The following is a 17,532-nucleotide window of genomic DNA, read 5'->3' on the forward strand; positions in this document are numbered from 1 at the left end:
TGATTACTGAGTTATTGAGAATGCCCATCCAACAACGCCAACGGTTGTGTTTTACAGAATCGAAACCGAAACCGAAACTTGTTTGGTTGCTCACCTTGGGCACCGTCCAATCACGGTGCCCGCTCCTCCTAACGTCACAGCTTTAGTTGGTGCGGCCGCCGCAAACCGCGCATGGTAGTTTTTCTTCTTTCGCGCTTTGTAAAATAATTACCGATTTGTCAACCGAATAAACGATGAAAAGTGTGCTAATTTGAGCCAGTCTATGCAGTGCAAGCAAAAACGGGAGCTTGACAAATTCACTTCAGTGTCCCTTTAAGTCACCGCCAAGGAACATGATTGCGCGATTGTAGACTGGCCTCCATTGATCTTATCATTTGAATTCTAACGTGCAGTTAACACACTCATAACTACGTTTTAGTGCTAGCCTATATATATACCACTCCTGCCGATATCACTTCACTGCAGTGCTAAATTTGAAGATTTCTGACATTTGTTGCATTGCTTCGGTTGAAAAAACGCCTGTGATTGGAATGGAGCTGTGCGAGTTACCAAAGGCTAGTTGCGATTCAATTGAACAAGGTTGTATTTTGTCTTTAAAAGGCCCTTTAAGGTTCTCTCATGATATTGGTGTTGATTATGATTGTATATTTGTGCCAGCTGAAGTTGTAAACTGGGCGGAAATCCGCAGACCACGTGGTACAAATCTCTGCCCGTGATACGGGACGTACATTGCACGCACGGGAACCTTGTGCAGGCATTGCATTAAACGGCCATATAGTTTCATGCAATTACTTGCTTTATTTCAACGTGTGGAGAATGATGAGTGTGACATCCGCAATGAAATGACGTAGGCTGTAAGAATTCGATTTTTTTATTTACTTGTCCTTGTCCAAAATGCAAAATAATATGTTTTGCATACGCCTGCACAGTAGCGGCCAGTGTCAGGCCAATGGAGCTCACTCTGTGCAGTATACATCGAATAATCTATGCACTTGCGTTATGTCTAGCGCAGGTCTTATTTTTAAAAAATGAGAGGCTATGAATTATACATACAAGAAGCGTTATATCTCTAGCAATAATTTTAACAAATATCAACCCTAAACACACAGACATCATGGGCAATAACAGCGCTGGTAAGGGCGAAAATTACATGAACATGCCAAGATTAGTCCACACCAAAGCGGAATAATTCAGCCATTGGTATTTGTTAAGTCACGCCAGTTTAAATTTGCGCTTCTGTTTTGAGTCTCAACACAGTCCATTTCGTAGCTTCTATCAGGTCTCCGGGCGGACATGAGAAGCTTGTGCTTTGTAACATAATGGATCTGGTTTACATTTCGGCACAGCCCAAATGTAGAGTCTGCTGTAATGAGCTTGGTGTTCTCAAATAGTTGCATTATTACCTGTCAAGTTTTCAATGCTTCGTGCACTATAGTCTGCCTGAAGGCGTGTACTATCCAGTAACTTTTCTGAAGCAGCCACCCCATTTAGTTACCACTCCCAGATGAGGTAGAGCAAGTCACTGCAAAGTTCACCATTCGATGCTGTATCGAACTTTATATTTACCAAGAAAAAATAGTAACGCAAAGACGACCATGTCTGACCATACTCTTGCGGTTAGGCATGTTCTGTGCAATCTGAGCAAAATATTGCTGTTTTGAATTTTGTCGTTAGATCTGAGGAAAGAGTTATAATGCGGTCTTACCATTTTGGTTTCAAACTTTAAGGAAAGGACATACTTTTTTAGCCGACGCGTGCACTGCCATTTTTCAGCCGAGTACACACTGCCGGTTTTAAAGCTAAACGATAAAACAATATCAGTGCATAAGCATGGGTGGCTCTGGAATGTATAGGGCGCACATGAGTTTTGTAGTTTTTGTTAGAGATGCGGGAAATTGAAGTTATGTTGGGAATCTCCTTGGTCCACCAGAAAACGGAGGATTGGGCAGCTGTGCAGAGCCAGCATGACCTTAGGGCGTGGTGCGATGCCCGAAACGAGTCAGCATTTCGTTTTCCAGAGTGCACCAAGAAACCATGCGTATTGGCATAGCCCCGCATACAGAAAGACCAAAGACTACCATGCTTCAGCATGAAGCGGACAGTAATGACATAGTTAAACTATTTCCTTGGTTGACAGCGAGCGTGATGTTGAAACTGAAGCATGGTTTCAGGCTACGACAGGATAGATTGGCCAAAAGCTGCAAAGTTGTTTACCGTGATAATTCCTCTGTCATTTCGGTTACTTAAGAAATGCTGACGATTGCTCAAAATGTCCTTCATGCAACATTTTAGAATGTATACGTAGCAGTTGTGGATTCAGGAAGAAAGACAACAGCGCGCACCCGTATGTGTGTATGCGAGGGGGGGAGTAGAGCGGAGGAGGAGGGTGGAGGTGTGCTGGTGCTCTTGAGAGGGCCTGCTGTCTGTAGCCCGTTTATTTAATTAGGAAATTATGTTGTCTTGCACGACCAACTGAGCCTTGAAAGAACGATACTCCTGCGTCCACAGAACTTCAAAGAAGGCCAGGAAGAGTTAAAGGAAAATTCTACCAGAAAGGCACGTTCGTTTCTTCGCCACCAGTACGAAGGTCCTTCACTTGCGCTGTGCACGCTGCTATGGGTTTAAAATTGGGTGTAGCAGTCGATGCACGCGTAGATAAGAAACGCGGTAACAAAAGTCCCGATAACGCGCACACAATACGACAGCGGCGACATCACATGGAGTTTCGTTCCAGTAAAAGCAAACTATTAAAACTGCAGCCAGAACAAATATATTTTTCACTCTTCATGTACTGATACTAACGCTGTTCCGATACACTCTGATTAACCCTCTCCAACTTCGTGCATAATAAAATATTTAGGCGTTTACAGGAGTTGAATTTACATTTTCCCTCATTAAAAATCACCTATCCGCTCCACCGTGAGCGCTTTTAACGACCAATTCAAACGCAAATACTGCATTCGAAATAAAACGAAATACACAATTTTAGCTCGCAGACGCAAGGTACTGGGGCATCGTGTAAATATAAAGAAATTATTATTTAAATATCAGAGAATGCATAACTGATCTGCACTGCACAACTTAACGTTCAATGCAACCTCCATCGCCAAAAGACACCAGTGATCATGGAAGGATTATTCACTGAAAGAAAATGACTTACAATTCGAGGCCTCTTTTGAGTGTTGGCAGTTGCAACATGAGCTTCTCAAAACCAGGGGCGCTTCTATCCTCGCGGCATATTGCCGTTGTGTTTCAGGCCCTTAATATACATTGCTCTTGGCAGCCGCCGTCCAGGGAAAAAGCGGCCGTGGATGCAATGGAGGGGCTTTAGTTGGGATCGAGGTAGAATATGGCTACAGTGAACTAGAATATTATATGGCAATGTGATCGTTGTTACTGTCGCGACGTCGTCTGACTGTGGGCAGGGCTGGTGGCCGCCGTGCCTTCACATTTAGGATAAAGCCTGGGACTGGCTCGGGGAGCCGCAGCGCGCCTTTTTTGTCGAACCACTGTTCTCCAGTTTCCTAGGTTAGGGGAGAATACCGCCGTACAAAGCTGCCTAATCGCAGGGGTGAAATTGATTGTCGCAACATCGCCGTCGGAAGGGGACACTCAGTGCGCGCAATCTGAGCCCACTCCAACAAAACCCTCCCGGGCTCGATAGAAACATGAAAAAGGAAGAATGAAGGGCTGACGCGAGGAAGAGGGGCACAGCTTGCTGTGTGTCTTATTCGCAAAGGCCCTCTGCCCGCGCACGACATTCATGCAGCTAAACTGCATGTTTCAGCCATTATGTAGCCCCATCGCATTCTTCAGTTACCTTGTACGAGTCTTGAATGTGTGCCCACGGCCGCTTGATTTCTAGGAGATGGAGCAGCCTTCGTCAGCCACCGCCGCTTGCACGTTGCTCTGCTTAACATACAAAGATCGTCTGTTCCCTTTCGGGCCTGCACTGTACCAGTCTTCAACCATCAATAACCGGCGGTGCCTCTTTTTTTTCGCCGCGAGTTAGTGCGGACCACTCCTTGCTTCCCCGGCCGAGTCAATCTCCTCTGCTGAGAGTCAATCTCCCCTGCTGAGAACAACTCAGCCGGCCTATTATTCTCTGTGTTGCCATATGTCTCGCACAAAGGGACACAACGCATGCCTTTGTCGTCCCGTGCGCTGAACTTACCTGAAGGCGCCGTGGCCCCCTCCGCAATCATCCCTCCGCGGTTCGCACCCTTCAGGCGCTTCATTTTGTCACGGCCGGACTCGACTCCCTTTCCGCAGCGCGGAAAAAAAGTCGAGCCCGGCCGTGGTTTTGTGTAAACACCCTTGCGTAGGGCAGACATTGAGTCGTGAATGCTTCTATTAGTGGCACTTTCAAAGGATATGCAGCTTTGTTAACAGGCGACGTACCAGGCATACAGGCAGCCCGGCGACGGCCGGAAAAATTTCGGGGGGGGGGCTGAAGCCCGGTCAGCCCCCCCCTGGCTACGCCACTGGTGGCAGCACGCATAGCTTCAGTCTTAGAACGCGGCTGAGGCAAATTGTGCGTTCAGGAGTGGGTGCATACGAGAAGTACCGTACAGTGCGCGTCAGGCTTGTCTAGGGCAAGCGAGCGCGCGGCTTCGGAGCATGCTGCCGACACTTGCTATAGGCACGTTGCACTGGACAGAGTCCGCTGTGAGCGCAGCACTTTTCCTACAAAAGTCTGTAGCGCACGCTAGGGCATCGGTAAAGGAGTGGCGATTCCTCAACCCGTTATCACCCACTGCCTGCAGCATGCCGTGCCAACGATCTATGGGGTTGACAGTGCGACACGGTGTAAAGAGACGGCCATGATGAACGCATCGGCTTCTCCTTGCTATTTGTATTATCTGCAATCTCACCGGTCGGCTACAATATCAACAGCTAACGTATTTTCGTCTGCACCACTTAAACTGTTCGTTCTTGACGGCCTTGTTAACATGACGTTACCTAGTATGCCTTCTTTGTGTGGGCGCCCGTGCGTGACTCGTGATAATCCCGGGTGTTGCTGTCTTGGACAAGACGCCGACACGTACGTAATATGAATGCTACGAACCGAGCCCGTGGCATGTGTGACATCTTTCCTACAAGAAATGACCCCCCGAACCACCAGGATATAGAAAACGGCGCTTCTGCTTGCGAGGCGACCATCAGCGCAACTTGCCTATAGCTGCTTGGTTGGAGGTAGTTTGCCATTTCGCGTGCGCCGATGTCGGATAGGCTGTGGCCGGTCGTCATTTAGCATGGGCCACTGAAATTTGCCGACGGCACTAACTGTGAGGTCCGCTTACGACTGACCCTGCAGAACGGAATTCTGTTCTGTAGTGTCAGTTGTAAGCGATGACACGGGAGACAAGCGCTTAATGTGGCACGATGAATTATCAGCGCAGGCGGTTGCGCAATCCCACAAAAGGTTTGGCCGAAAGCGCTGCAGTGCCTTCGTTGCGTGTTTTTCGTTTACAACGCCGTAGATTCAAATGATTAGCGCAGGTCATTTCGTGCCATTACGTAACTGCCTGCGGGGATATTACACCGCGTCAAACGATGCGTCTATGTGGCCTGTCATCGCTCACGGCTGGCGCTGTTGGGGTGCTTTGATTCACGCGTCCGCCGTACAGGGGTGCAGACACGTTAGGTTGGCGCCGCCATTTTGGGTCATTCGCTTGCCGCCGGAAGAAGTCATTAGAGAGTTTTAGCATAGCGGGCTCCGCACGCTAGCGCTACGGCGGCCTGTAGTGTGGCCCAACTGGGCAGGCGCAAATTCGTTCCGGTAGGGGGCATTAGTTCCGCGAGCCACCCTTCGCCATGCCCCCACATTCCTCCTCATTCTCCTGAACCTCCTCACCCTCCCCGCGTGCGCATGCGCAGTAGGGTCCCGCTATCCCGCCGCCGTAGCGTGAGCCTCTGCTAGGCGCTATGCTAAGAGTTTTAGGTGTGGCGTTAACGTTTGCGCGCCGCAATCGCAAACGGATAGCGCCTCGCTACGCGACAGGACCGCTGGACGTTTTAGTATTGCGGAGTAACGCCACATAGCGCGGAGCGAACGGTAGTGCGCGCTGCGCCATCTAAAAGACAAATTGGGAAGTAGCCAAGCATATAAGCCAGGAAGCTAGCCATCGGCATCCCTGCCAATACAAAATTTGATCCAACTGAAGTCGTTTCCGGCCTCCTTGTCGAACACCTCGCGTAAACAAAGTGCACGTGTTTCATCTTGGGTGGTTAATCGCTAGAGAATGGCGCCTACGAGTATATTGTGGGACCGGTACTACCTTGACGTCTTAAGTTATTGGGACGTTGAGGCGCTCATGATGAGAAGCCACCAGGTAGTGCCAAGGTGCTTCGTGTTGAAGCGCGGGCTGATCAACCTAAGCTCCATGTCCGACAGTGTCTTTAGGATACAGTTCCGATTTGCAAAAGATGACCTTCCTACGCTTTGCCAGGCGCTTGGAATCCCGAAGATGATGTCGAGCGCGCAGGGGGTGAACATACCCGGCTGGGAAGCCCTGTGCATATTGCTGCGAAGGCTGGCCTACCCGAATGGCTGTGTGACCTAGAACTCTTTTTTGGCCGCCACTCTTCGGTGATTTCAAGCGTTACAAACATACTGCTTGAGCACATTGACAGAAGCTTCGGAGACTTGCGGGGCGACGTGAGCGAGATGAAGTGGCTGACAGAGACTGATTTGGACGAGCTATCCTAGGTTAGCTGGCATCTTACTACAGCTAATTTCTAACTTGGTGTGGACACAACTTTAATTTTTATAACTAAAGCCAAGTGAAATACAATTTTCAGACCAAACGATGGCTTGCAGTGTTGTGTGTGTAGCGGATTCGCGCATTACGGAGCGAAAAGCTGCGTCATTAACTTTTTTTTCTGTACGTCGTGAAATTATACCTGGATGGGTATACGCTCGCCTTCGGTAATTTTAGTATATGAACAGCGTGTTTATGCTCGCTCTGTCGACAGTTGCCTGAAAGGTACCACCCACACCACCTTCTCAAAATCTTGTGTATATCAACTGATTCCCTTGAAATAACCAGTTCCCGAAATGAAGAGCACTGTTTTCTGTGCCCTGTACTAAGTAACTACCAGTCACCTAAAACCGGCTATCCCAGTGCAGGGGCAGAAAACGAGAATAGAAATATAATAAAGTGTACGATTACTTAAAAAAAGTCCTGCCTATGCAAACAAAAAAAAAGAAAATAAAAGCCCAGATGAATGGGACATGAAGCCATAGTACGATGGCTTCATCACCATTAATACGAGCCGGTACCTCGGCGCCATAAGACAAGCGGAGCCTTCTTCCGTTTGTACTCGTTGTTACACTGGGCGACGTTTGTGATACTGCTTTGTAGTAACTGTGTGCTGCTTCACGCTGTTTCGTAAGCTGTCTACAACGAGGGAGCACCCCTTCGGAACTGTTGGGCATTCATTGATGGGACTGGCAGACCCATCTGCAGACCAACTCAAAACCACCAAGAATACTTCTCCGGCCACAGACGTCTGCACGCTCTGAGATATCAAGCTTCTGATGTGTGCGAATGGGCTTACCTGCGAGCTCGATGGGCCGCACCCAGGCAAGCGGCATGATGCCGATATGAATCATGTTTCACTGGAAAACCTCTAGGATATACATTGCGGCCGTAAGCAACAGGCTCATTTAGCTTTTACTTTTGAGGTTCCAGCCATTTTGAAGCAAACATGCTACGCAGGACCAGCTTGCGGGATTTTGGTGATTTGTTTTCTTTCTGATAGTACGTCAATGCAATTCATGCAGTTGCCTTGTAGATTTTTTTGGCAGTTGGTTTCTGTGCGTATTTATACCATGTGCGTTCCGCAGACATGCATGCATCATATTTGTTTTAAGGAACTTGAACAACAGTGTGTGCTGGGTGCCAGCTCTAAAGTGCCCAAACTTTCGATATGTATAGTGCACGCTGTTGAGCCTGCTGTCTGTGGTCAAAAGTTCAATTAGAATGAAAAGGCAACAGCAAAACAAACTTACAAAGTGTGGAGCAACCACTTTAATGGACCCTGCAGCGTGCAGCACTGGCACTACTTACCCATGCCTAGTCTCTCTTATTAGGCATGGGTTAGTAAATGAACAGACTGGGAAAGCAAATGCTATGTAGCAGTTGCTGTTTTTTTAGTTAGGTGTTTATATCTTACTCAAGGATTGCATTTTGTTCCAGGAATTATTTTTGAGAGCGACCTGTACAGCAAGCTGGAGGGATTGGTGGGCGAACATCACTACGCCATCTACGGCGATCCTGCATATCCCCTTCGGCATTTCATCAGGAAGCCACACGAAGGCTCTCATCTGACACGAGAACAGCAGAATTTCAACTCTGCCATGAGCGCCGTAAGGCAGGCGGTGGAGTGGGGATTTGAGAAGGCGGTGTCAGAGTTTGCCTTTCTTGACTTCAAGATGGACCAGAAGTTGCTTTTGCAGGCTGTGCCGAAAATGTACCGAGTGGCAGTCATTTTAATTAACTGCCATGCGTGCATGCATGGCGACCAAATCTCAGCCTATTTTGGCACGGAGCCACCTTGGGTGTGCGACTATCTGCAACAAGCTAAAGTCTAGTGCCTAAGTCCTGAGTGGTCTAGTAGCTAACCTCATGAGTGGTTCTGTACCTGCTGGAATGGAAAGGAAGCAAGGTTTCATTCAAATAAACACACAGAAACCTTTATGTCGTTTCAGTTTTTTTTACTTCCACCAGCGCCGTTTTCAGTACATAAAAAAAAGCAGCCTGGTTGGCAGCGTTGTGGCGTCGCTGCTCCTCCCGGTGGCGGCGGTCTTCTTCCCGTGCCTTGAACTCCTCAAAGCGTATGGCAGCCTCCTGCAGGAGGCACTCCCTTTCTAGGGCAAGCCGGTTGTTTTCAAGCTCCAACTTCTTCACTTCTATGGCGTTCTCTTTGTCACGCAACAACTGTTCGTGGCGCCACATTTTTTTTCCAAGAAGGCGTGGTCAGCGCTGAGGCGTGGCTCCCTTCTTTCTGCAAGGCAAGTGTTAGTAAAATGCAGCAGCCAGACCAAACTTGTTGCTTACTTCGTGCAAAATGCCGCCTCGGGGGCTCCAATGGTGCGTCGACTGCCGCGGAATTAGACGTGGCCGGTGGCACGATTTCTGGCTCATCGCACTGCGGCGGTGAGTAGTTGGTGCTCTTGCCAGCGGCGTCGTACTCCAGTTGCACGGGCGGAGAGCTCCCACCTCCAAGAATTCCGCACAGGATGTCTTGGGCTGTTCCTGAACGGGCTGCAAGCAGCACAAAAAATTACTAAATAGATATGGCTTAGAAAAAAAGTTTTCAGCTGTAGGCGACAAGTTTTAGTGTAATAAAAGGTGTTTAGGTAAGACTTTGTTTCAGTTCCCAGCTACAACAATAATTCTGGTGGTCTGCTATGATACTAATTTGCGTGCAGGCGAACTCGGGTTTGAGATCAAGTAAATACTAGCTGTGAAAAAAAAAACACTAAAGCCCAGGCGCAGACATGCAAATAGACATGCACGGTGAGAATGTGCCTGTGTAAGGCAAAAAAAAAAAAACTGCTTACGCGCTGGTACATCAGTGCACACTCCGAGCTCCAGCGCGTGTTTCGATGCTGCCTCACCTCTGGCTGCCGCTGAGCTGTCTCTCTCGGCAGCCAGCACAGACGGGGGCCTCCAATCCCTTGCGCCAGCTCCAGCAGCTCCTGCAGAAGCTGCTCTTTCTCCGTGTACCCATCCCTGGTACCAGACTGCGAAATCAATTTTTGGACGTCAGGCCGGTTGCGGTGCAGCAAGCAGACAATTAAGGCTATCGCGAGGCTAAATCCATGGATTTCACTTGTAGCTTTCATAAACGTGGTTCGAGCACGCTGCAGAAACCCCCCATGTCATGCCGACTCTTTGCAGCCTTGAATTTATTGATTTCATTCCTAGGACTCGTAAGCAAAAACGAGGTAAATTACGCCTGGGAGATCGCGCGTCACGCAATAATGGCACGGCGCGGAAACCCTCGTGGTTTGAGCGCGGTACCTAAACCCACGTGGGCCAATAGCACATGCCATGCCGACTCTGTCAGCCCTTGTCTGTCGCTGTGTCGTCGCGGTCTTTGGTGGGTTTTAAACCGGCATATCAGCTGGCAGAGTCGTTCTTGAACAGATAATTCAGAGGACGGGGTGATTTATATAATGACTTATACAAGACTTTCTTCGAACTCCAAAGTGCGTCTACGTCGTCCAAACCGTGGCGCATCGAGGCGGACGTACGTATAGGCCTACGCTGGCCGTTGTAGAAAACGGCCGTCAATATGAAGAAATTGAATGCAATAAACGTAGGAAATTCCATCAAAACGGATACTCACTTTTGCAAATTCGCACGGTCGTCTCTCTTGAACTGCGCCAGCAGTAAATCGAAATGGTCGCGCACGGCCCGCCGGAAAATGCCTTTCCCGTGGCTCTTCCTACATTTTCCTGAACAGTTGTCCACTGAGATAGGTCCTGGACGGTGTTTGCAGCTCGAACTTCCCTCAGTAGGTCGAGTCCGTCCTGAAAGGAAAACCGCAGCCGCGGACCGTTTGTCTTTGCGGGCTTGCGCGACCTGTCTTTGCGCGACAGTGTTTTTTTTATTAATCTACAGGGAATTTAGAGCGACATTTTCGACGGTGTCTTTTACGTCTCATGCGCTCACCAATGATGTGCCCCTCTTCTGATGGAACATGTCAACGTGAAATTTGCACAGCCCGTCGCGATCAGACTGCTGTCCTCCGTGTTCGAGCAGTTTAGTGTGCTGTGTTCCACAGACCGTAAGATGCCGACAACGCGTGAGGTAAACAGACAGCCCCATGCTTTTCCGCTGCAATAAAAGTCCAGTTATTCCGGACTTCATTCAGCTAATTAGCTGAGGAGTATTCGCAATCGCAAATTGCAAACTTGTGTTGTTTCGTGCACGCCTTGGACTGGACCCAACTTCACTGGTCATGCTCCTTCAGAGAGTGAAAGGGAACTAAATTTTTACTTATTTATTTCCTTATTTCGGCCAACCCTTGAAACAATGTCCTTCGCAGGAGTGAGCGATACGACACAACACAAAAATAATGACAGTACATTGATGGACACGTGAATAAAAGCAGTCATCTGGGCAACTGATGGGGAACATTACAGCAGTTTATACAAAAACATGACGACGAGCAGCAATATTATGCAAGAAGACCAGACACAGAGGAGGTAAAGAAAAATAAATGCTACGTTGGCTTCAATGGCAAGGTAACAGAGTGCAACAATAACCGGTTTTTAAAGAGCAATTTTATGACCGGCGCAGAGCAAACATTAGGCGAAGCGACGCCCTGCAGTGGGTAGCGAAAGGGTTGCTTACTAGAACGCCACCAGGATCGACGAGTGGAGACATTACGTCTGTTGCCGGCGATCAGCAAAGTCTCTTTCCATTCTATTCCTCCGTATAAAGCATTGCCTGGTACACCTCTGTAAAACTAACCAAACAGCGGGTGACCAACAATGTGCTTGGCTCTGGGTACATGGATATATAGGTCCACGGGGTGGCACACATTTCTTGCGTTCAGACATCCCAGTGCTTGCGTACTATTTCATTGGTTGAATGAGGAAACGTAGTGAGCTGACTAGAACGATTCAGCAGTTTCATAACGCATTTTTCAAAACACCTAGGTTGTTACATGCTACTCTGTGAGCATGTAAGCTGAGTTGGAGAAGGGGCGAGGGGTGGAGTTGGTATCGGCCTGTCGACATCAAGCGTTACTAGTGATCCTGCACAGTGTTCATTAATTCATCTTTATTTGTACGTGCCGCCCAACAGCACGTGGCCTTAGACGGTGGTGTACAAAATGAAAAAAAGGCAGAAAATTAAAAGAAAATGCCATTAAAAAGAGAAGAAACATAAATACTAATACATGAGACCCCGTAACTTCGCAAGAGCTAATTTAAATGTCGACAGATTATTGATAAAAACGTCAACATCGTTTGCCCTTGCACCATTATACAAATGAAACCATCGTTGCATAGGAGAACAAACTTTGTTTGTTCCCAACACCTTGAATTCTCGAAATGGCTTATAAAGTACCCGCAAGTGTATTGACGACGCCAAGCTGTCCCAGTCAGAGTCACCTGACGGAAACATTTACACAGAAATATAAAATCTGCATCATTCCTTCTCTTGACAATGTAACCAAGTGCAGTTTATCCAAAATGCCGAGTGTTGGCTACTTAACCACGCGGAATTTCTGGGCAATGGGTGAGGGCAGTAGTGACATCGCGGGCATGGGCAGTGAGACAGTGGTATATAGAAGGTGGACGGCGGAGGAACATGAGGTCACACAGGATGTGTAGATAGTGTAGGGAAGAGATGGGATATAATAAGTTGCAAAGGACTAGGGCAGTGAAGGAAAGGAGAACGGGTGATGGCGATAGTATTGGATGAGAGAGAGAAGGAAGGAAGACGAGCTTAGGGGAAAGGGAAGAGAGAGAGACGGCAGCGGAGGAGTGTGATAGGATGGGATAGGGTAAAAATAAATGGCAAGACAGGGAGGTTAACCAGGTGTAGAGCCCGGTTTGCTACCATGCACTGGGGAGGGGGTATAGGGATAAAAAGGCTAAAGGGGAGAAGGAGGACATAGTAATGACAACGGAAGGGGTGGGGTCAAAGAGGGAAGTGAATGGTGGGGTGAAGGTGGAGTGCTGGTACGAATAGGTAAATGAAAAAAAATTGATAGGGGCGGAAGAGAGGAGGGAGAAAAGGAGTTCGCAGTGGTGACAAGAATGAGAAGAGAGAGAGGATACCAGAAGAAAGAAAGGAAAGAAGAAGAAAGGGACGAGGGAACGAGCTTGCTGGAAAGGTAGTCAGGGGTAGGAGAAAAAAAAAACTTGAAAATGATGAAGGAAAAGGGGCAGGGAACCAAGGAGAGAGAAATGGCAGGCAAGGACATAATAGCGATTTAAGGTTGGGGAGATAGAGCGCTGGAGGGGAGATGGGACTGGGAGAGGAAGGGAGAAGTGAGGAAACGGAAAAGAGGCTTGGCCAGTGGGGAGGCGTGATGAAGATGGAAAGTAGAAGATGAGTGATCTTAAGAAGGGGCGTTGGAAGGGGAGATGAAGGGGAGAAAGGCATTAGGAGAAGGATCGGAAAGAAGATGAAGAGAGAGGGGAGATGGAGAGATGAAGGGAGAGCAACATAGGCGAGGCGAATGCGAGCATGGAAAGGTAGGCGAGGAGAGAGTGGAGTGTAATGACGAGAAAAGAAAATGGTGTACTTGGCAGCAGGGCTGGCGGAGATGCGTTAGTTGGCTGCAGTAAAACAACGCCAGACAAGAGGTCAATATTTTTGCCGGATTTTATCAGCATTGAGCCACTAGCGCCTGAACGCGTGCTTCAACTTCGAGTTTCAGCATTCCGTGGGTTCCGTGTCTTCCGTGCGCACTGTGCTTACCGGGACCCGACAGGGCACCAGCGCATTCGTTCTAGTAGGTTGAATTAGTTCTGCGGGCGGCCATCGCCATGACCGCGCATTCGTTACGGTAGGGTGTGCCCTCCTCACCATGACTGCGCGCGAAGTCGCAGTCGAGTCCCGGTACTGACGGTACGCACAGAACACGCGGAACAAACAGAATGCTAAAAATTTCTACTAACATGCAGAGCTTTTTGTGCGGAAGAGCCGTTTCGTTTCCCGGGAGAAGGACCCACACGTTCCGGGTGAGCGGGCTACTCCCCGATGTTAATTTTGGTCTAGTCGCAACGAGCATGGGCAGTTAACTTGTGAACCTGCTTCGTTTCGGTTTCTTCAATATCAATCCCGATACATTATTTGCACAACGGAAGCGGAACGAAAGGCGTTTTCTTTGATGAAAAACGTGCCGTTAGCGTGAAATAGTGACACTGGACGTCATTTTAGGCAACTTGCTCTGTATAGCCGAGTGACGACATAGACAATTGTTTATCTTCCTGGCGTGGTCAGCATGGCTGACAGCTTGACTGTTTACATCTGATGGAAGAAGGGGGGGGGGGCGAATACGTGGTGTTATGATACTAAAAATACGTACAAATATGAAAAATAGGAGCATAGATTGGGATTGGCCTGCCGTATTATAACCTAACGAGACTTCATATGGCCAGTTAAGCACGGATAGCACAGCGGTGTTTTTTCGCGAGGGAGGCCATCCCAGAGAATATTCACAGAACGGTGGTATTCGAGCCTACAAAAAAAAAAAAAAAACACAGTCGCCATTCTCGACATGGAGTAGTGATGCAAACGCGAATAAAACATGCCTACGTCTTCACTCAGCTTTTCGGGCGCAGAGGGGTAAAAGTTTGTCTGGTGTTAAACGGGCAAACACCACTTTAGCAAACACCACTTTAAAACCAGCGGAGCGTTCAGCAGAGCCCTGCATTTTTAACAGAACGAATGAAATAGGAAGCATGAGCACTGAAGAGAAGGAGAGGAGGAGGAGAAGGAGAAGAAGAAGAAGAAGAAGAAGAAGAAGAAGAAGAAGAAGAAGAAGACGAAGAAGAAGAAGAAGACGGAGAACAATGCAGTTCGCGAACTCTAGGAGGTCTTCAATCCGCGGCGAAAATGGCAAGAAATTTCGGAGGCGTTCCTCCGTCCGCATTTCGCTGTCTTCCGTGCGACACACGCTGCCGCGACTTCTGGCCACCCTCTCCGGTTGCCTCCGGCGGATGTCGACCACAGTGGCGGTCACCGAAACCGCGTACCACGGCGACGTGTCCGGCGCCCGCTCGGTGCCGCAGTACACGTCATTCGTGCTGTCAGTTGTCGCCGTGCAGTTCGTGGTCATGGGCGGGGTTCCTGCCTGGATGTTCTACAGGAGCGCTTCCTGCCGCGGCTTGGGCGGCTGCTTCTCCCTCGAGCGGGACCTCCTGGCATCCATCAACCATAGCGTGCATCCGTGCGACGACTTCTACGGGTACGCGCGCGCGCTATCGCTGTTCGGAGCTCAAACAAGGCTTGCTGTGTCAGTGCTTTGAAGAGCATCGGGTTCGTAACATCTCGCTGCATAACTTCGTAAATCAAAGCCATTTCTACTCGGTAGTGTCTGTTATCCCGGCAACCATGATAATTACCGTCAGAAATTTCTCACGGCAGTCACCTCTCATTGGGTAAGCACACTACGCGGAGATCCTTTGGGACAAATATTCCCTAAAAGGCCGTGTCTGCAGCTGCCTGTGTAGCGCTATGGTATAGTACTTCGTTTTAAACGAGTCTGCTCAGGTTCGCGTCCGACATTGGGATGTTTTTTTAGCTTTCAGAATTTTTCGGTCATCGTGATTTTGTTAATACTTTTTACTCTGGTTTTTACTATATCAAGAGATCGACGTACAGGGCTTCTAGAATGGGTTGAATTACGGTTAATGTAGGTTGTGTTCTGTGTCGTTGGGCTGGGTTAGATTAGGCTTGTTGCAGTTGGGCTGGATTTGTAAGTTATGACCCGTTCGGTTAGGTTACGCTAGGTTCGGTGAGGTTATGTTAGATTACGTTGGGACGTAATGATATTCAGCAAATTTTCGGCCAGCAAGCTTTTATAGAAACTGCCGGGAGAATTTCCCGGAGGTAATTATCACGGCTGCCGTGAGATTAGACGAAGCCTTTCTACTCTGTTGAGGCTACCAGGAAGCGTATAACTACGTTCTTACGATGGCCACAAGCGAAGCTTGAGGAGCTGGGCAGACGTTAACCTAAAAGCAATCTGGATAGTCTGGATAGTCTGGACAAGCCGGATAGTCTGGGATATTCCCGGGCAGTGTTGCCGTCTGGTCTGCTATGAAATGTGCAAAATATGCGCGAAAGCGTCACAATAAAGCTTTTTAACACATATTTCTTGCTTGAAAAATGGCGGGCCCGCTATCAAAACAGCGGGGAAAATTTTAAATTTCCTCACGAAAACCTGCTTCAAATATTGTTGGGCTTCTTTCAGCTTCTTTTCATTCAATAATCTTCACGTTCGCCTTAATTCTGCTTACTCTCGAACGCGATAGGCGCCAAATGAAAATAACGAAACTCTCTGCCCCAGAGTTTGGGCGTGGATCCGTAGCCGAAGCAACCTGGCCATCTACGGTCCATACCTGGCTTCCGAGCAGTCCGAGTCCTGTGTTTTGCGAGATAAACGTCGCAGCGGTCAGAAAAAGCAGCAGGAAGGGCGCATTGGACGAGCATTGATGTGTCTGTCTTGATTCAGCTTCCTTCTAGTTGCCAGCGGCCACCTACGCGGACGCCATTTCTTCTGTTTTAGGTGCGGAGTACCTTAAGACCGCACAATGTCAGTCCGCGTCCGTGCGCATAGCATCTACAATCGCAAAAAATCACACAGGCACCGGCAGGATTCCAGCCTGTGTCGGATGGACCAGACAGCGTTAGTGTCAGTCGTCTTACCCGTTGGGCTACGACCGTTTTTTTTCTTTTCTTTATTGCCTGCTTGGCGACAACACAAAGCGCTCTGCACAGTACACAAATTAGTAGCTGCAGCCACCAGTCGGCTGAAGGGGGTGGCTTAAAACATCTTAAACTGCGCTAGAACATCCAGAATGGGTAACCACTCAGGTTCTTCCGGCATGACTCTATACATTTCTCTTATATAAATAACGCTTTCAATGAAGTGCTCCCGCACTGTGCGAGCATCCTTTTCGGCATTTTGAACTGCCATGCGAGTTTTCTACATAGAATGCAGACTAAGTGCCATAAACATATCATAGGCACACCTCCATCATTGTTTACGGGCAAAATGCGAATGCCATAAGGCGTTAATGGTAGGTCTTTTTTCAAGGTTCGTTGGAGGACGTCCCAGTGAAACACCGCATCCCAACAGTCCAGAAAGATGCGCTCAATTGTTTCAAGCTTTTTGCATAAGCGACAGTTAAGTGTCCATGGGTGCACATATAATCCTTTTTCCTGCAGCCAGGGGCTACGACCGCGTGTTAGTACGCGAGAGTCAAACAACTTACTCCCTCGCCTGTAACGCTGCGGAGTACCTTAGGACCTCCCAATGTCCTTCCGCGTCCATCCGTGCGCGCACCACCATCCGGCGGAAATCAAGCGAAATTCTACTTGAACCGTGAGTTGCAGTCTCATTTAAGGAATAATCAAGGTGCGACTCACGGCTCAAATCGAATGACGGTCGGGGCGCAAATCGAATGTCACTCGGGATGCAACTTGGATGTCATTTCCAGACTCCGAACTCCGCACCCTCGCCATCATCCACGGAGTGGAGATGCTGCCATTTTTTAACAGCGAAGTTGTTTAGAAAATCTTAATTTTGTGTGACCGCGGATAAAAATACCGAAAAATTGCAAACGTACCCCCTTAGGGAGATTGGCTAAGATTGGCAAAAAAAAAAAAAAAACCTCCAGCGTTCGCCGTCATCGCGGCAACGCTTGCTGGCAACGAGAAAGACACGTCATAGCGTACGCCCCTCCAAGGTGACGTCCAGTGATTATCACTTCAAAAAAAAAAAAAAAAAAAAGGAAAGAAGCTCACACTTATAGCAACAATGATTGAG

Source organism: Haemaphysalis longicornis, unplaced genomic scaffold, assembly GCF_048455015.1.
Source record: "Haemaphysalis longicornis isolate Haplotype H1 unplaced genomic scaffold, Haemaphysalis longicornis Haplotype H1 scaffold_7, whole genome shotgun sequence".
NCBI classification, from domain to species: Eukaryota; Metazoa; Arthropoda; class Arachnida; order Ixodida; family Ixodidae; genus Haemaphysalis; species Haemaphysalis longicornis.